Below are 22,269 nucleotides of genomic sequence, written 5' to 3'. Positions count from 1 at the left end.
ATAGTTTTAACATTTAATAAAATAAACAAAAATTTCTGTGGCTTTAGGATTTTTAAAATCAGATATGTGAAGTACAATCCCAAATATGAAAGCTGGAAATTTTAGCTATATTTTTAATTGTAAAACAGCATTCACAACAAAGGTACAAACTAAGAAAACAGAAAGCTTGTTTCTAGGAAGAGAAAATTCTACACTGAATTGAAAAAATAAACAAAATCTGATTTGGAAATAGCACAGCAAATGAGTAGGCAATTCATAGAACAGGAAGTTACTATTGTACATAGAAAACTGATAAGAATTTTTTTATTCTTTTTTTAAAGATTTTATTTATTTATTTGACAGACAGAGATCACAAGTAGGCAGAGAGGCAGGCAGAGAGATGATGGGAGGAAGCAGGTTCCCTCCTGAGCAGAGAGCCTGATGCAGGGTGCAATCCCAGGACCCTGGGATCATGACAGAGGCTTTAACCTACTGAGCCACCCAGGTACCCCAGATTTTTTAAATTCTGATAAAACAATGGCAGAAATAGAGGGAAGCATGAAATGTATACATGGCTGGTGATTGGTTTAACTATTTTCAAGTTACTGGTGTATCTTTTAAATTTGATTATTCATTTTTTACTTCCTAGCAAATCCACTGGTAGTTGTGTGCCCTAGGAAATTCTAGGATAGGTGCACAGGAGACAAGCACTGTTATTCTTTGCGCCATTCTTTGCAACACTGAAAATTGCAAACAAGCTAATTATCAAATAGGAGTGAATAAATCCTTTCCTATGATGTAATATAGTAGTTTAAATCAGTGGTACTCAACCATGGATGATTTTGCCCTCCAGGGACATTTGGCAACATCTAGAGACATTTTTAGTTGTTAGAACTATAGACGGAAGGATTTTACATTGCTATGGTTACCAATAAGGGTGAGCATCTTTTCAGTTGGTAGAGAGGCCAGGGATGCTGCTAAACATCCTAGAATGAATGGGGCAGTCCCACAACAAAGAATTATCTGACCCAGGATGTCAAAAATGTTGAGATTGAGAAACTGATTCAAATGAATAAACTACATTTATGTGCATCAACATGACTGCATCACAAAAGCATACTATTAAGCAGAAGGGACTACTTGCAAAAATACAGATGATAGTACATATAAACTTCAAAAAACCACATATCACTATATATCATTTATAATCACATACATTTATTGTAACTTTTGAAAAATGTTGATGGAAATGATATGCATTGACATTAATAGGTGCTTACTCTGAAGCAGGTGGGAAAGTAAAAGAATGCTAGTGATTTTTAGCTACTTATTTTTTAAAAAATAAATAATATGGCTATAGCAAACATGACAAAATATTCATTTTTGGTGAGTCCTTGGAACATTATTATAAAATCGTATCTTGGTAAGTTTTGAAATCTTTATAATACCACTTCTTGTTAAAAAATCTACTTATTGAATTCATGAATTAACTGGAAACCCCCCCAAATTAAAACAAAACAAAACAAAACAAAAAAACCAGTAGAAAGAAATAGATTAAAACAGAAGTAAAAGAATCAGAAAAACATTTTTTTTAAATATTGTATAAAGTCAAGATCATCTTTTTAAAAAAAATGTGAGTAAAATAAAGTTTTGTTAAACTTAAAACCAAAAAGATAAATTAATGGTAGCTATAAAAAAGGAGTAAAAGTCAAGATTAGGTATAGAGGGATTATGGTAATAAAAATACCTTCCACAAAAATAAAAGGGCAAAGAATATGAATAATTAATAACAGAGTAAGTATTCTATAATGTTAACTCATTGAAGGAGCAAGAATAATGTCAATAAGCTATAACATGCATTCAATAAATAATTGAAAATTATACCAAAGAATTAGATATTATATAGTCATTAAAATTATGTATTTACAATGGACAGGTTTTTTAATACAGGGGAAATACAATGTTAAAAAGTAAAAAGTATCAAATACAGCATGATCATAAGTACTTAAAATAATCACATATAAAAAATTAAAAAGCAAATATGCCTAAGTGCTAACTAGATATACTTGTAATTGATAGGACTGTGAGTTCTTTGCCCCTTCTGCTGCTTCTTTACAAGTTTTTGTACTTCGATTATTTTACTCTATTCTTAAAAATATTTTAAGGTCTGTTATCAGCCCTGCCTCTACAACATGAAGTCTTACTATTAATTTTTTATCAATATTTTAAATCTGAATTCTATTGTCATTAAACCAATTATGGTATGTTATTTGAGAGAAAGACTTGTATGATTCAGACTCATCAAGTGTGATTCAGATATTCATCTGTGAATTTATGTCCCCAAATTAGGAACAAAATATATGACATGTTTACTACAAACATGGTTGGTATAAGTAATGGAAAGCTCATCTTCCAGAACCACATATATTGAACAGGAAATGGGGACTGGTACTCCGGGATAAGCTTACAAACCCTGTCATTGAAAGGAAGACTCCTACTCAATGAGTCAACCAGCTGTAAGAAACTGTAACCACAGCTGGACATCACTGGTATAATGACCAGTGATGCCACAGAAGCTATTTTGTGTCAATATCAACCTATTATTCTATGAGCTTTATGGCTCTACCTATTTCATATTGAACTTCCATAATCCTGAGAAGTGGAGTTGGATAGTAGACAAAAATAATGCTCCTTAATGGCACATTCAGTGTGACTCACTAGAAGGTACGACATATTTATCATTCCTTATTCTGGAAAATTGTCCATCATTCAGAACAGAGTACTACTAAAAGAGAAAGAATTTCCCAATTTATTAAGACTGTCACAGTAAGTCGATTGGTATGAACATGTACATCTATTCAAAACCTGTCAGCTATTTGCTCCTTCAGAAACTGTTCTCCTTTTACTTTTGAGGAGCCTGCCATATCTCAGTTCTTTTATCTTATCATCAAACCGTATTTGTTTCCTTCACTGTACCCTCTTCTTGGCAATCTAATAACATGTATATCCCTGCCCCCCCGGAAAAGGCTGTCTTTGCTCCCCTATTTCTTCTCTCCATCCCCTCTTTGCCACCCCTCTCTTTTCAGACTCTCACTGTTTCAACTGTTATCTCTAGAATTAGGTGTTTTTACTGGTCCTTTACAGTATTCCAAATATTCCTCCAAGTACTTTATATATGCTATCAATTTTATTCTCTCATATAACCCTCCCAACAATTTTATGGGCTAAGTATAATTATTTCTTCTCTTTTAAGTGAAGAAACTGAGGCACAGAGATTAATTTACTGGTCTAGGATTGCATAGGTAGTTATAAGTGATAGGTTTGAATTGAAGAAACTATGGAAAATTAACTTGTTTGTGGTGAGGATGTAGGTTTTTCCCCATTTCCAGGATTTTGATGTCCATAGTACTAATCAGTGGATTTTCTGTTCCCCCCTTCATTTTTCCCTTTTTTCTCCTGATGTCCACCATGCTATTCCTTATGTTCCACAAGTAAGTGAAACCATATGATAATTGACTTTCTCTGCTTGACTTATTTCACTCAGAGTATCTCTTGCACTTCCATCCATGTTGACACAAAAGTTGGGTATTCATCCTTTCTGATGGCTGAGTAATATTCCATCATATATATGTACCACATCTTCTTTATCCATTCATCTAGCCCTTCTTCTCACTACATCTGTATCTTTGGGGTAAGTAGTGCAATTGCTAGGTCATAGGGTAGCTCTGTTTTTAATTTTTTGTGGAACCTCCACACTGTTTTCCAAAGTGGCTGTACAAGCTTGCATTCCCATCAACAGTGTACCTCTCCAACATGTGTTATTTCTTGCCTTCAATTTTTGCCATTCTGATTGGACACACACTGTTTCCTTTGATGTGTTTGACTCCCTTATTTTCCATCTGTTAGCTTATGCTTAGGCCACTACTGAATTCAGGATTCTTAAACTGGTTCAGCAGGATCTCTTCATTATGTAATTTAACCTGATACATCATCTCTGATGTCCTTTATCATAGATGCATTAACAGCCCTAACCACTATTGATATTTAGGGTTAATAGGCCTGACTCTTACTGTACTTCATCAAATAAGAATATCTCCATTGTGTGGCATCAACTGCTGTGAAATTATATGTTCTAATTTACCCTTCCAAACTTGGCAGGAGTTGCTGTTTTCTAAAGTTCAGCTTCCAAATTCCTACTGTGGCTGCTCTGTTTAGCATAACTGTGCTAAACACTAATGGAAGGATAGCAAGATGTAGAAGAGACAGTTCCTGTCCATAGGCCATTTTTCTTCCCCCAAACTTGGTATTGTATGTCGTTTTCATGGTAGGTGTGCTTTTGTATCATATTGTTTTTTAAATTTTCATTGGCCAAACACTTTTCATTCATGTTTATTGTCATTTGATTACACTCTTTGGAAAAATAACTGTTCCAAACTTTTGCCCATTGAGTTGTTTGCAGCAGTTTTTACATATTTTGGATATGATGATTCAGACATCTTTTTCTGCCCTGTAGGTGATCTTTCACTTTCTTAAGAGTATCTTTTGGTACCACTAAATTAATTAAAAACAGGATATTTTAATATAATTCAAATTATCTTTCCTGCTTATTTCTTTTATATCCTATGTTTTGAAAATAGTACCTATTCATTCTGTATTTCCTTCCAAATGTGTTGTTATTTTATCTTTATAAGGAAGGGCTAAGGCTCATTTTCTTCCATATATTTATTGAGTTTACCCAATAAAATATATTGTAAAGATTCTCCTTTCCCCCACAGCACTACAGTGTTGCTTTTGTAATAAATCAAATGACTGTACTCAACTGTACGTGTATGAGTTTGTTTCTAGACCATCACTTCTATCACTTCTGTAGTGAAAGATAAATATAATATATAGTCATGAGAAAACATCTGACAAACAAACATTAAGAGACATTCTATAAAATAAATTTATAGTTTAAAAAGTTTGTAGTTTAGTTAATAATATTGTACTGATACTAATTTCATACTGTCAAAAGTTGGGAAACTCATTCTTCCCCTTTGTAGAGGTAAGAACATGTATAGATTGAAGCAGGAGGTCTGAGCCTGTGGCATAATTCACATGTATTATAGCTAATTTTATTTTTCTTTCTGAAAGGTATAAATTAGTTTACTTACCTCTGACAATAGTAAATACCTGGAGAATGTCTTTGTATGTGAGTTTTTTTTTCATAACTCTAATTCTCTTAATACGCAGATTTGTGTTTTTCACCTTTTGGAAATTTAACTCCATAGTTCATTAATACTTTACTCACCTCTGACTTTCCTGTTCTTTTTTGAATGTGTATTCATTTGTTTCCAGGAATGAATTCTGCATTTATTTTATCTTCTCCTACATAGTGTGATTTTGCACAACTCATCCATTTGTTCATTTATTCAATGCATATATATATATATATATATATATATAATTTCTAGGCCTTGTTTTAGAAACTGAAGGTGTGGCAGTAAACAAAACAGATAAAAATCCCCATCCCTGTGAAAATGACATTCTAATATTCTTACATTATGGATTTTGAGGGTTTTCTATGTATTCAGCTTATTGAGTTAAATTTATTTTATTTTGCCAATTATTATTTAGTTGCTGATAGCTTCTTCTTATGCTCAGTGTTCCCTTTATGTTATATTCTGTTCTTATGACTAAAGTACATCCTAGATTCCTCTGTCTCTTGAATAATCTGTTTTTCCCTTTGAATTTATTTGTTCTTTTTATTCTGGTCTTTTAAATCTGTTATTTATTATTATTTTCATTTCTATTGATTACTCATATTATTATTGAAGCATAGCATTATTATTCTGGAAAATGAACAAGGAGTCCCTTCCCTACTGTTGTGTGGGTAGAGTAATGTCTCTGGCAGTCTTCTTCTGTGAAAGGTCACCTCGGGGTGCATATTTATGGAGCATGTTGTGAGACTGAGCACCCCTAAGGTGCTGTGAGGTTGGCTCTCAGAGGTCACCAGTACCCACACTGGAAGCCATTAAAGAAGAATCCTCAGGTTTCACTTCTGAGAATGAAACTCAGCCTACCAGAAAATCTAATATTAGGGGCATGGAATAAAGGGGGGAAAGTGTGGAAACTGATATAACTGTCATTCAAAAATACTAACCACTAATGACTGCTTTTTATTCCTCTTCTCACTTCTAGGACCATGCTTATAATTAGGATTCTGCTTTAAAGAGTTGCTGCCATGTGCTCTTTCTTCCGTCTCTCAGGTTTGCCTGTAAACCAACTTTAATTCACTTTTCTTCTTTTACAAATATATTAAATTACTTCAGTAATTACTTCGTTCCAGTCTCCTTGCTATTATAAGTTAATTTTCTTTCTGTGTTTTTCTGCAAAGTATTTTCAAGTGGGTCACAGAAGAGTGGAGAGGAATATTTGATGCATTTTAAGTCATGTCCCCCACTTCCATATGTATGTATTATATGTAGTATACTAGACATTAAGGCAGTAAAACAAATATTTTGATGGCAGTTTATTGGGAATGCACATATCCAGAACTCCAATGTAAAGAATAATGGGAAAATAGAAAGCATTTAAAAATGAATCCTATGGGGGGCCCAGGTGGCTCAATTGTTAAGCGTCTGCCTTTGGCTTGGGTCATGATCCTAGGGTCCTAGGATCCAGCCCCACATCGGGCTTCCTGCTCAGTGGGAAGCCTGCTTCTCCCTCTCCCTCTGCCCCTGCTTGTGCTCTCTCTGTCTCTGTCAAAAAAAAAAAAAAATCTTCAAAAAAATTTTTGATAAACTGAATCATATAAATAAAATATAAATTATAAGTGGTATAAATAGAGATGACAAGTCAGGTACTTAACTTTTCCTTTTTAAGATTTACTATGGGTGTCTTTATTGCACATGTGTTCCAGCAATGTGTTGAATCGGTAGCAGAATGTCCACATATTAGTCATAGGCAACTCCAGTTCATTATGAAGTCACCCATAAACAAGTCACTAGACACATAGGTCACAGACTAATCCTTGGACCTGGGAAGTATTTCTTTTTTTACCCTTTCAGTTCTTTTTCTCATTTGCCATATAGGTTGTTGAAGGAAATGAATGAGTGAAAGTTGTGTTACCTCAGATGTATTTGTGTGTTGTTTCTCTTTATGCTGTTGAAATCCCAAACCCAGGTCTCTATGTTCACCTTTAGACACCATTATTCGTAATACTGTAATAACTAATAATCAGTGTACGAAGTGCCTTCAGAATAATGAATATCTGCCCCTTAATAATTACGCAGTTCAGATGGCAAAAAGTTTTCATTTAAAGGTGGTTAATTGCACAAGATATGAGAAGAAGCATTCTGAAATTCTATCCAGGGATGAATCTCCAATGAAAATACACATACATACACATAGTAAATGGATGATCTTACATTTAAACACACACATGTAATAAATGGGATTCACAATAACATAGCTTAGAATGTGTCACCAGTTCATAAATGAGAATCTGTACTTCAATAATTCTGACTTAAATTATGCATTAAAAAAATTGAGTCCCTGAATCAGCAGTAGTTATTGATGTAAATGTTTTGACGAGAGCCTCTATTGACATTTGTTGTGGTCCATTAAAAATTCCTTGTGAAAAAAATCAATATTTAATGGCTTTATGAGTTTTGTTAATGTTTCTGGCCTTTGTTTGGTCTCTAGCTGTCTACCAACCTGAGATCCACGGTGACCACTGGGTACCATAGCAAATATAATTTCAAACATATTATTTATATGATCATATAAATGTTTAAACACTGACTATATTTTGAATTTTTATTTTGTTTGATTGTAAATATTTATCATCATAACTCTGTAAGCTCTGGTGGTTTAGTGGGTTAAGAAAAAGAAAAAGAACAACAAAGAGCAAAACTTCTAGTGATAATTTTTAAAAAGCAAAACAGGGCTAAATATTCTATACACTGAAACTACTACTTACATTTTAAGGGAGAAGATATATTGCATCCAGCATTGTCAGTTCTGTATTTAAATAAGTAGAATTGTGTAGTAATATATAACAAAAATGTTACTAATATTTTATTTATAGTACTGTATAGTTTACAAAAGGATTTAATATTATCTCTTTGTAAGCTTTACAATAAACCCATGAGGATATGTTTTAAATATTTCCATTTTTGGTGTAAGGAAGGAGAGGTGTTTTTTTTTTTTATGTTATGTTAGTCACTATACGGTACGTCATTAATTTTTGATGTAGTGTTCCATGATTCGTCGTTTGCGTATAACATCCAATGCTCCATGCAATACATGCCCTCCTTAGTACCCTTCGCGGGGCTCACCCATCCCCCCACTCCTTCCCGTCTAAAATCCTCAGTTTGATTTCCGGAGTGCATAGTCTCTCATGGTTCATCTGCCCCTCCAATTCCCCCCCTCTTCATTTTTCCCTTCCTTCTCCTAATGTCTACCATGCTATTCCTTATGTTCCACAAGTAAGTGAAACCATATGATAATTGACTTTCTCTGCTTGACTTATTTCACTCAGAGGATCTCCTCCACTTCCATCCATGTTGATGCAAAAGTTGGGTTCATCCTTTCTGATGGCTGAGTAATATTCCATCATATATATGGACCACATCTTCTTTATCCATTCATCTGTTGAAGGGCGTCTTGGGTCTTTCCACAGTTTGGCTATTACAGACATTTCTGCTATGAACATTGTGGTACATATGGCCCTTCTTTTCACTACATCTGTATCTTTGGGGTAAGTACCCAGTTGTGCAATTACTGGATCATAGGGTAGCTCTGTTTTTAATTTTTTGTGGAACCTCCACACTGTGTTCCAAAGTGGCTATATCAACTTGCATTCCCACCAACAATGTAAGAGAGTTCCCCTTTCTCCACAACCTCTCTTGTTATTTCCTCTCTTGTTCATTTTGGCCATTCTAGCTGGTATAAGGTGGTATCTTCATTGGGTTTTGATTTGTATTTCCCTGATGGCTAATGATGATGAACATTTTTTCCTGTGTCTGTTAGCCATCTGTATGTCTTCTTTGGAGAAATATCTGTTCATGTCTTCTGCCCACTTTATGACTTGATTATTTGTTTTTTGGCTGTTGAGTTTGAGAAGTTCTTTATCTTGGATATCAGCCCTTTGTCTGTAGTGTCATTGTAAATATCTTCTCTTAATCTGTGGGTTGCCTCTTTGTTTTCTTGACTATTTCCTTTGCAGAAGCTTTTTGTCTTGATGAAGTCCCAAAAATTCATTTTCGCTTTTGTTTGTTTTGCCTTTGGTGACATGTCTTGAAAGAAGTTTATGTGGCCAGAGTCGAAGAGGTTACTCCCTATGTTCTCCTCTAGGATTTTGATGGATTCCTGTCTCACATTGAGGTCTTTCATCCATTTTGAATTTATCTTTGTGTATGGTGTAAGTAACTGGTCAAGTTTCATTCTTCTGCATATAGCTGTCCAGTTTCCCAGCACCATTTATTGAAGAGACTGTGTGTTTTCCATTGGATTTTGTTTTGTCACATATTATCTGACTGTAGAGTTGAGGGTCCATATCTGGGCACTCTATTCTGTTCCACTGAGCTATTTGTCTGTTTTTGTGGTGATACCATACTATCTTGGTAACTCCTAGTATTTGAAAATGTTCTCTGTAGAGCATTGAACAGGTTATTACTCAGTACATGGGTGTGAAGACTGGGGAAAGAATTAGTTGAAAGAAATGGAGGTAATAATGACTCCATTTTCAGAATATTAGCCAGCAATATTAGCCATAGAGTTAAGGTCCATAAGATCTTAGCAAAATTTATTAATGAGGATGATTCCAAAAATGGAAAGCAAAATTATAGCAAATTGAATTAGTTTATAAGAATGAGAACATGCTGAAAAAAGAAATAATTCTAACACATATAGAAAAAATAATTGATAAAATTCAATCCCCGTTCATTATAGAAATGTTTAACAAATTAAGCATAGAAATAAGATTTTTTACTTTGAAAAAAGGTACTTAGAAAATATTATGATTAATATCCTTGTAAACGGGACAATGCTACAAATAATTCTCTTAAAGGAAGAAATAATTTAAACAGTTTCATAAGTTTCTGGCTTATCTTTTTTGAGTTCTGCTTCACAAAAATGTATTGTGCTCTTATTTTTCCTCCTTTTTACACAATAGGTAGCATTCATTTTATAATCTGCATTTTTTTCCCTCACTTAACAATATATTCTGAAAGTTAGTGGGTATTAGTTGATAGAGTTTTGTCATTCTTTTTCATAAGTTTATAATACCCAATTCTGTAAAAGTACTGTAATTTTTTATGTGGACATTTAGGTTGTTTCTATCTAATATCTTGCAATTATAAACCATACTAACAAAGCAAATCTTTTGCATATATAGTTTAACATTTTTGGAGGTATAACTTAAAAGTAAATTTCTTTAAGGTATAACTTAAAGTATAACTTAAAAGTAAATTTCTAAAACTAAGGTAAAAAAATAAGTGAACATTTATGTTTTGTTACATTTTGACAATTTTTTTACATAGTACTTGAAACATTTTTATATTTTCACTGGCCTTAAAAATATTTGTTTCCCCACAGATTTACTAAAAGGCTATGCTCTCAAACTCTTAATTTTTTTCATCCTGATAGGAAGTTTTATCTTGGTATTTTAGTTTTCATTTCTGTTGTTAGAATTGCAAATGATTATGATGATTGTAGCTGAATATCTATTCATAAATTTAGAAAATTGTCTGAGTTCAGTTTCTTATTTTTTAAAATGGATTGTTGGGGACTTTTCTTTTTTTTTTTACTATTGGTGATGACTTTTAATATAATACCTCCAAATGCATGATCCATAAAAGAACTAATAAACTGGACTTCATTAACGTTACAAATTCTGCTCTTCAATAGACAATGTCAAGGGAATGAGAATACAAGCCACAGACCTGGAGAAAACACTTACAAAATACATATCTGATGAAAGACTTTACCTAAAATATACAGGAAACTCTTTTTTTTTTTTTTTAATTTCTTTTCAGTGTAACAGTATTCATTGTTTTTGCACCACACCCAGTGTTCCATGCAATAGTGCCCTCCCTAATACCCACCACCTGGTTCCCCCAACCTCCCACCCCCCGCCCCTTCAAGACCCTCAGGTTGTTTTTCAGAGTCCATAGTCTCTCATGGTTCATCTCCCCTTCCAATGTCCCTCAACTCCCTTCTCCTCTACATCTCCCCATGTCCCCCATGTTATTTGTTATGCTCCACAAATAAGTGAAACCATATGATAATTGACTCTCTCTGCTTGACTTATTTCACTCAGCATAATCTCTTCCAGTCCCGTCCATGTTGATAGAAAAGTTGGGTATTCATCCTTTCTGATGGAGGAGGAATACTCCATAGTGTATATGGACCACATCTTCCTTATCCATTCATCTGTTGAAGGGCATCTTGGTTCTTTCCACAGTTTGGCGACCGTGGCCATTGCTGCTATAAACATTGGGGTACAGATGGCCCTTCTCTTCACTACATCTATATCTTTGGGGTAAATACCCAGTAGTGCCATTGCAGGGTCATAGGGAAGCTCTATTTTTAATTTCTTGAGGAGTCTCCACATTATTCAAAGTGGCTGCACCAATTTGCATTCCCACCAACAGTGTAAGAGGGTTCCCCTTTCTCCACATCCTCTCCAACACATGTTGTTTCCTGTCTTGCTAATTTTGGCCCTTCTGACTGGTGTAAGGTGATATCTCAATGTGGTTTTAATTCGAATCTCCCTGATGGCTAGTGATGATGAACATTTTTTCATGTGCCTGATAGCCATTTGTATGTCTTCATTAGAGAAGTGTCTGTTCATATCTTCTGCCCATTTTTTGATATGATTGTCTGTTTTGTGTGTGTTGAGTTTGAGGAGTTCTTTATAGATCCTGGATATCAACCTTTTGTCTGTACTGTCATTTGCAAATATCTTCCCCCATTCTGTGGGTTGCCTCTTTGTTTTGTTGACTGTTTCCTTTGCTGTGCAGAAGCTTTTGATCTTGATGAAGTCCCAAAAGTTCATTTTCGCTTTTGTTTCCTTTGCCTTTGGAGACATATCTTGAAAGAAGTTGCTGTGGCTGTGCCTATGTTCTCCTCTAGGATTCTGATGGATTCCTGTCTCACGTTGAGGTCTTTTATCCATTTTGAGTTTATCTTTGTGTATGGTGTAAGAGAATGGTTGAGTTTCATTCTTCTACATGTAGCTGTCCAGTTTTCCCAGCACCATTTATTGAAGAGACTGTCTTTTTTCCACTGTATATTTTTTCCTGTTTTGTTGAAGATTATTTGACCATAGAGTTAAGGTCCATATCTGGGCTCTGTACTCTGTTCCATTGGTCTTTGTGTCTGTTTTTATGCCGGTACCATGCTGTCTTGGTGATCACAGCTTCGTAGTAAAGCTTGAAATCAGGTAACATGATGCCGCCAGTTTTATTTTTGTTTTTCAACATTTCCTTAGCGATTCGAGGTCTCTTCTGATTCCATACAAATTTTAGGATTATTTGCTCCATCTCTTTGAAAAATACCAGTGGAATTTTGATCAGAATGGCATTAAAAGTATATTTTGCTCTAAGCAGTATAGACATTTTAACAATGTTGATTCTTCCGATCCAAGAGCATGGAATGGTCTTCCATCTTTTTGTGTCTTCTTCAATTTCTTTCATGAGTGTTCTGTAGTTCCTTGAGTACAGATCCTTTATCTCTTTGGTTAGGTTTATTCCCAGGTATCTTATGGTTCTTGGTGCTATAGTAAATGGAATCGATTCTCTAATTTCCCTTTCTGTATTTTCATTGTTAGTGAATATACAGGAAACTCTTAAACTCAACAGTAGGAAAATGAACAACTAAAACTGCTTATATAAAGGGTATTAATGCTCTTACCTTGGGGTGTGTGGGCGGCTCAGTCAGTTAAGCGTCTGCCTTGGGCTCAGATCATGATCCCAGAGTCCTGCTCATCCAGGAGCCTGTTTCCTCTCTCCCTCTGCTGCTCCCCCAACTTGTGCTCTCCTGCTATCTCTCTCTCTCTCTCTCAAATAAATAAATGAAATTAAAAAAATATATATATATACATTTACCTTGAGGAACACTGAGAAATGTATTGAACTGTTGAAACGTATTGTGCACTTGAAATTAATGTAACACCGTATGTTAATTATAGTTGAATTTTAAAAAATCAATAATGAGTCACCATTTTGCACTGATCATTATTATAACCAATTCAGGCAGAGATCATCAATGACTATTCAATAATTAGGTGAAAGTCTGTGGGACAGCAAGATATTTACAAAGTCTTAAATCATCTCCCCAAGTTCACTTTTACTATTAAGCAGTAATATACTTCTGTAGTGGAAAAGTCTAGCTGATAATATATAAACCAAGAGATCTGAGTTAACATAACCAATAATAAGACCAACTGACACCCTGTGCCTGCTAATACAGTGCATTATGAAGGCCACAGTATTACGTAGGTAGAATTCCTTCCAAAATTATATAAACTATATCTAAACATAAAAAGGCTATCAGATAACAAAAATTGGAGAACATTATAAAATAAAACCAGAAACTTATCCTGTACACTTACAAAATTAATATTATAAAAGACAGAGAAAGATAGAGTCAGTGTTCTAAATTTTAAGAGACTAAAGAAATGACCAAAGAAGATATACAAATGGCTAATAAACACATGAAAAAATGTTCATCATCACTAGCCATCAGGGAGATTCAAATCAAAACCACATTGAGATACCACCTTACACCAGTTAGAAAGCCCAAAATAAACAAGACAGGAAACAACATGTGTTGAAGAGGATGTGGAGAAAGGGGAGCCCTCTTCCACTGTTGGTGGGAATGCAAGTTGGTGCAGCCTCTTTGGAAAACAATGTGGATATTCCTCAAGAAATTAAAAATAGAGCTTCTCTATGCTCCTGCAATTGCACTATTAGGTATTTACCCCAAAGATACAGAGGTAGTGAAAAGAAGGGCCATCTGTATCCCAATGTTCATAGCAGCAATGGCCACAATCGCCAAACTGTGAAAAGAGCCAAGATGACCTTCAACAGACAAATGGATAAAGATGATGTGGTCTGTATATACAATGGAGTATTCCTCCTCCACCAGAAAGGATGAATACCCAACTTTTGTATCAACATGGACAGGACTGGAGGACACTATGCGAGTTTAACAAGTCAAGCAGAGAGAGTCAATTATCATATGGTTTCACTTGTGGAGCATAAGGAATAACACAGAGGACATTGGAAGGAGAGGAGAAGTGAGCTGGGGGAAATTGGAGGGGGAGATGAGCCATGAGAGTCTGTGGACTCTGAGAAACAAACTGAGGGTTTTGGAGGGGAAGGAGGTGGGGAGTTGGTTGAGCCTGGTGGTGGGTATTAAAAGGGCATGTATTGCATGGAGCACTGGGTGTGGTGCATAAACAATGAATCTTGGAACAATGGAAAAATAAAATAAAATTTTTAAAAATTCTGTCAAAAAAAAAAAAAGAAATGAAAAACCACATGCTCTTTGTGACCCTGGACTGGATCTTAGATAAAGAAGAATTTTTAGGGAGACAGTTTGGTAATAATGGGGAGATTTTGAATATGGGAAGTATATTATATAATAGCATTATATAAATCCTATTGAATTTTCTCAGTTTGATCATTTCACCTTGGTTTGTTAAGAGAATATCCATGTTAGAGTAACAAGTCAAAGTATATAATTGTGAGAAGTCTTGATGTCTCCAACTTATTCCCAAATGGCTTGGGGAAAAAAAAATGTCAAGAATGGAAAGACATACACAGATCAAGGATTTTATTACATTCTTCGAGTTTATTTATGTTGGAATTTGATCCAAAAAAAAAAAAGCTTAAATAATATTTTAAAGTACTGTGAGCAGAATGGGGAACCCACATTTGCCACATCTACTTATTATTTTTTTCTTAAGGTCTTAGCCAGTACAATAAGGCGGTTTAGAATTTCAAAGTATTAGAATTCAAAAGAAGAATGTAAAATACTCATCATTTGCAAATCATATAATTATCTACGTAGAAAATAAAAAATAATAAATTCAAAATTGATTAACATGGGGCACCTGGGTTGCTCAGTGGGTTAAAGCCTCTGCCTTCAGCTCAGGTCATGATCCCAGGGTCCTGGGATCGAGTCCCGCATCGGGCTCTCTGCTCAGCGAGGAGCCTGCTTCCTCTTCTCTCTCTCTGCCTGCCTCTCTGCCTACTTGTGATCTCTGCCTGTCAAATAAATAAATAAAATCTTTTAAAAAAATTGATTAACAATATAAATGTGAGACCTGAAACCATAAAAATCCTAGAAAAAAACATAAATAGTAACTAATTTGACATCAGCTGTAGCTTTTTTCTAGATATGCCTCTTGAGGCATTGGGAACAAAAGCAAAAATAAACTTTTGGGACTACATCAAAATTAAAACCATCTACACAGTGAAGGAAACAAACAACAAAGCTAAAAGGCAACCTCTGGAGTAGGAGAAGATATTTGCAAATAACATACCTGATAAAGAATTAGTTTCCAATGTATGTAAAGAACTTTAAAAACTTAATGCCCAAAAAATGAATAATCCAATTAAAAGGTGATTGGAAGACATGTACAGTTACTTCTCCAAAGAAGACATCCATATGGCCAACAAACACTTGAAAAGATGTTCATCAGCACTGTCCTCAGGGAAATACGAACTGCAATGAGCTGTCTCCTCACACCTGTCAGTATGGCTAAAATCAATAATACAAGAAACAACAGGTGTTGGTGAGGATGCAGAGAGAACAGTACCCTTGCGCACTATTGGTGGGAATGCAAATTGGTATAGCCACCATGGAAAACTGTATGGAAGTTCTTCACAAAGTTAAAAGTAGAAATACCCTATGATCCAACTATTGTACTACTAGATATTTACCCAGAGAATGCAAAAATACACTAATTCAACACTAATTCAAATGGATACATGCATCCCTGTGTTTATACCAGCATTATTTACAGTAGCCAAGATATGGAAGCAGCCCATATAGATAAATGAATGGATAAAGAAGATGTGGTGTATATATACAATGGAATATTACTCAGCCATAAACAAGAAAAATCTTGCTATTTGCAACAGCAAGAATGGAGCTAGACAGTATAATGCTAAGTGAAATAAGTCAGTCAGAGAATGACAAATACCATATGATTTCACTTAAGTGGAATTTAAGAAACCAAGCAAAGGAAATAAAAGACACAAATCAAGAAGCAGAATTCTTAACTATAATTCTTAACTATTCTTAACTATAATTCTTAACCACCCTTCTGGTGGTAATCAGAAGGGTATTGGTTAGGGGGATGGATGAAATAGGTGATGGGGATTAAGGAGTGCACTTGTGATGAGCATTGGATGATGTATGGAACTGTTGGATCAGTATATTGTACACCTGAACTAACATGATTGTATATTAACCAACTGGAATTATAAACTTAGAAAGCAAAAAACAAAAATAATATATAGAAGAGTAATATATTTTAGCAATTTGAATATTACATCTCTATAAATCAGCAGCTCAAAAGTAGAAGTTTTAAAAGCATCATTTATAAAGGCCACAGAAAGTCACAGCATACCCAAAATTAAATCTAACAACTGTGCCTAAGATTTATGTGCATAAAATTATGAAATTTTCCAGAAATAAATTTAAAAAAATAGTAAATAAGATATATCTTGTTCATGGGTGGAAGACTTCTGAAGATACCAGTTTTTTCTAATTTGATCTAAAGCATCACAGTACTTGTAAAAGTACTTGTGAACTTTTCTTTTTCTTGGACCTTGGGAAGACATTTCTAATTATTATAGGGAAGATTAAAAGATTTAGTAATAGACATTTCTGATAGAGGAAGAAGAGTAGGAGGTACAAAAAGAACAAGAAAATGAGACAAGAGGAGAAAGAACTTGTTCTACTCCATATCAGGACTCAGGCAGGTACAGTATGTTTGACATTTGACAATGTTGGCTTGACTAATATGTGGAAAATGGAGGAAGTAATCAATAAAGTAAGCTTGGGAAAAGGGATTTCTACTTAGAAAAAGAGGATATTAGATCTGAACCTCACATCATGTACAAAATCAAATCCAGATGGAGCATGAAACTAAAAATAGAAAATAAAACTTAAACTTTTGTTAGAATATACCATTGAAGATTTTTTTTCTGACTTTGAGGTAGGAAATAATAATTTAAGCAACACACTAAAAAATGCAATTCTAAGAAAATTTTGATCAATTTAATAATTATATTAAGGTTATGCAGAAATACCATAAAAGACATGTAAAAACAAAATTGATACCATAATAAGACACATTTAACAAATAAAGGGTTAGTATCAAAAATGAGTATTGAGGACACTCAGGGTGCAGGACCCTCAAGCCTCCTGCTCTGGACAATGCCCTCAAGCCTGGCCCAAATCTGAACAAGGATTCCCCAGCCACTGGAATATGCCTGGCTCTGCATTTGCTGTGGCCAGCATCCTGGACCAAGCCTGTTTGACCTTCACTATCTCAACTAGATCCTAATACCGAGAAGCATGTTCATTTGATAAATTTGAGGAAAATGGGAATTTGGGGTAACCAAGGCTTTTTAGAGGAGACCTATGAAGACCAGCAGAGGAGATGCTAAACATACTAAGAATTTTTTTTTAATTTTTGTTTTTGTTTTTTGATGACTTTGCAAACAACATTATGCATTTAAGCACTAAAATGTTTCATTTGGCATTTTAGTAACTACACTAGGTAGAGATACAGGAGTCTACAGGATCAAGCAGATCTCAAATGAACAAGTTTAGTTATCTCCCTCCATCCAGTGGGTACAAGCATTATGATGGGAATGGTAAAAACTGAGTGTATTCCCATAACAGTGTACCCCTCCATGAACTGCTGTTCACATAGCTGACTATAAGTCCAAATTGGATTTCTCTTCCTTTGCCTTTTTTGGAAAAGCGTACTTGATTCCCATTTTTAAAGACATAAAGAGCTAAAAAGCCCAGACTGAATCTTCATTTTTCAGCTGTGTTTTTGCTTTTGTTTTCCATTCTTGCTTTTGAGGATGGTTATCTTATACATAACAGCTCTATAGGTGGGGAAACATGATACCTTCCTCCTCACCCTCAAGCTCTGTTTTTTTTTTTATATATATCTATGAATTGTTTTGGATTTATTGTCGCTTTTTATCCCTCATAAATTCTCTCATCTTTTATAATGTTTGAAAACCCATATTTTAACAAAATAACCTTAAAACAAAAATATTAAGAAGGAAAATTTTGGAAGAAAAAATGAGTTGGCTTAATTTTTCATTCTTCAGATGCCTCACTAGAAAAATTACATGAAGGCTAGATGACCAACCTCATCATATTTCTCAAAATGAAACTCATTAAAAGGTATCTAATGAATGGTATTATGACTTTTTGAGAGCATAAACACTTCTGAGCCTTTTATTATCAGAGCATCAAAAGCAATCTGCAGTTCTCAAACTGAAATCCATCCCCCATTTGTTCTTCATGACTGCTGAGATGTGGCCAGCAATAGATGACCCCAGGAGACATGTTAAGGCTTCTTCTGTATATATGTATTTTTGTAAACACATATGTACACATATATTTATGTATATGTATGGATACTTTTAAAATTTTTGTTTAATGTTCATTGTAGAATCAGATGCCAAAACACTGGAGTTTGAGAAAAAAATATCTCCCCAGACTCTCTCCCAAAGACAAGAAGGACAACAAAGGCCATCTCTGTAAGCTGTGATATAATACAATAAACATAGTCATGGAGCTAAGGTGCTCTGTTAAACTGAGATGAGCCACATAGATGGAGATACTTGTATTGGTTAGAAGAACCCTGCTCCTAGACTTGACTCAGCTCCAAATTAGCTGTCCATCTTTGGGCAAGATTCAAAAACTTCTTGGACCTCTGTTTTTTAATCTGTCAAATGAGAGTTCAGCTAGATAGAACTTAGTTGATTTCCATTTCATAACTTCACTGGTCCTGGGCACCCTAACAGGCTGGCTTTCATTGTCTCTTGGTAGATGGGGAGTTGAAAGTGAATAGCTTCTTAATGTTATGTGGTAAATATATTGATATGGGTGTTGCCCTATTGGAAATTTAGTTTCATCCATGTTAAAATAACATCTTTTACTGTGCCTTTAATGTGCTAAGGCTGTTACAAGATGTTACTTCTTTACTGACTGCCATTTTACATATGAAGGAATCAAAGCCCAAGAACACTAAATTCACACAAAATTAAGGTCATTTTCTACTATTGCTTTATTAGTAACAGGTGTATATGAATATATAGCAAAAGCTTGTGCAGTGAGTGAAACAAAAACATTCCATTGTAGAACAGAAATTTTAACAAAAGAAAATCATAAAAAATTCTAAGTGGGAATTTACAGTATTTGGTTCTTTAAGAATTAAAAGTTTGCTTTAATCCAAAGGAAGTTTTTAAGTGTGATTGGTCAGTGCTAGTGAGAAAATGAGTAAAAACCATGTTTGGGGGGGGTATAAAAAGACCATAGAATTCCACTCAAAATGTTATTTTAAAATGGGTAAAATACTTGGAAACCATTTTACAAAAGAAACACATGTGAATAAATAAAAAGGAGTGCAGAATGCCTGGGTGGCTCAAACGGTTGAGCATCTGACTCTTGCTTTCAGCTCAAGTCATGATCTCAGGGTCATGAGATTGAGCCCTGCATTGGGAGATAGATACCTTCCAGGAGACTTGGAGAAAAATGTTCACAGCAACACTGTAAGAGCAAAAATCCAGGAATAACTCAAATGCCTATCAGTCTAATTTGATAAGTAAATGACAGTGTTCACACAGTGGAATATTATGCAACAGCAAAAATGAACTGGCTAGATCCATATGCACAATATGGATGAACCTTAGAAATTTTTGCACTGTAAGAGATTTTTTTATATATTCCGTCCTTTAATATAATGAATAAGTTGAAGTATAAGTTTACTCAGTATTTTAGACATCTGGAGTTTTAATGTGTACTTGCAATTGACAAAAACAGAAAATGACATGTGGTTGGTAATTGCGCCTTTGGCTGGCTGGTAAAGATAGAACATGGCATAACATTGACTACTTGGTAGAACAAAAAATACCAAGGCAATACAGCATTAGTGTAATAAAGCATAGCATTCAGTTGAGGAGTGCATCTTAATTAGAAAATAAGCATTTTTTTGAAGATTGATGTTTTACTATAGAACTGTGTTGTATTTTAATGTTTCCTTTATAGTGTTATTTTTTTTAAAGATTTTATTTATTTGACAGAGATCACAAGTAGGCAGAGAGGCAGGCAGAGAGAGAGAGGAAGGGAAGCAGGCTCCCCACTGAGCAGAGAGCCCGATGTGGGGCTCGATCCCAGGACCCTTAGGTCATGACCCGAGCCGAAGGCAGAGGCTTTAACCCACTGAGCCACCCAGGTGCCCCTATAGTGTTATTTTTATTTATTTACTTTTATTGAAATATTGTTGACCTACACTGTTATATTAATTTCAGGTGTACAACATTCTGCTTCATTAATTCCAAATATTACTTAGTGCTCAGCAAGATGAGTATAGTCACCATCTGTCACCAGACAGCATTATTACAGTATTGTTGACTGTATTCCCCATGCTCTACTTTTCATCCTCCTGACTTATTTATTTTATAACTGGAAGTTCTTAGCTCTTAATTTTCTTCACCTATTTATTTTAGCAAAGAATTTTGAATTAAATGAGCATATCTCAAGCATTATTCTTCTTTAGCTTTTTATTTTAAAAAATCTTGTCAACATAGGGAGATCGAGAGGAGAAGGGAGTTGAGGGAAATTGGAAGGGGAGATGAACCATGAGAGACTATAGACTCTGAAAAACAATCTGAGGGTTTTGAAGGGGCAGGGGGTGGGAGGTGGGGGAGCCAGGTGGTGGGTAATATGGAGGGCACATATGGCATGGAGCACTGGGTGTGGTGTATAAACAATGAATTCTGTTACGCTGAAAAGAAATTAATAAATAAAAAAATCTTGTCAACATAATTATAAATCTTTAATCAGAATACCATTTCAGTTTCTGTCATTTGTTTTATTTTTAATGCTTTGTAAATGTGAATAGGAAAAATTTAAATATCCTTTCTTTTTTTTTTTTTTTAAAGATTTTATTTATTTGTCAGAAAGAGAGGGATAGAGAGCGAGCACAGGTAGACAGAATGGCAGGCAGAGGCAGAGGGAGAAGCAGGCTCCCTGCCGAGCAAGGAGCCCGATGTGGGACTCGATCCCAGGACGCTGGGATCATGACCTGAGCCGAAGGCAGCCGCTCAACCAACTGAGCCACACAGGCATCCCTAAATATCCTTTCTTGAACTAACAATCTCCTGTCAAAATGGTTCTCACATTTCAGGGTACATCAGAATCATCTGGTGCGCATATGAAAACACAATTCAGTGGGCCCCAACCACAGAGTATCTGATTTAGTAGCTCTGAGGAGTGGCCTGTGAATGTACATTTCTCACAAATTCCCAGGTGATGGTAATGGCTGTTGGTCCAGGCTCCCTGTTAAAAAACAAATGCCCATCAGTTTTTGGATTCAGATACCACTTGTTTCCTTTCCTAGAGTCAGTGTATGTTGAGGTGATGTGTTACATCGAAGGTCGAGTAACCTGAATTCTGCCCAGTGGTGTGCTTATGTCGCCAGTTTCATTGTCTGCATAAAAAGAAGTTGGGTCCAGTGGACTCTCAGGGCATTTCAGTTCTAAAATTTTATCAGGCATGTCTTTTTCAGGATTCATTTCCGAAGTCAGTAAATCTTCGTAATTCTTCACATTAGCTGATGTATCATTTGCCAATATGAGTTCACAGAAATTTGTCAACATTTAATCAGCTTGCGAAAATCCTTATTTGAGAGAAAATTCCATGTCAAGATTTCATTGTTTTTCCTAAAAAGTTTTGACCAGACTAAGTGGTAGATATTTGCAAAAGTACACTTAAACACTTATTAAAAGACCAACTTTAAATTTGGGATGAGATCTAGGCAATACATTATTTGTAATATGGGAGTTCATCTTGTCCAACAATGTGTCAAGTAACTTATACTTTGATTCTGACAGAAATTCTTTTTTTTTCCTTATATCATCATTATTTTTTAAAATTCTTTTTATTAACATATAGTGTATTACTTGCTTCAGGGATACAGGTCTGTGAATCATCAGTGTTACACAATTCATAGCACTCACCACAGCACATAGCCTC

The sequence above is a fragment of the Neovison vison genome, chromosome 1 (assembly GCF_020171115.1).
Source record: "Neovison vison isolate M4711 chromosome 1, ASM_NN_V1, whole genome shotgun sequence".
NCBI lineage: Eukaryota > Metazoa > Chordata > Mammalia > Carnivora > Mustelidae > Neogale > Neogale vison.
The sequence above is the reverse complement of the archived record's forward strand: the minus strand, read 5'-3'. Positions refer to the sequence as shown.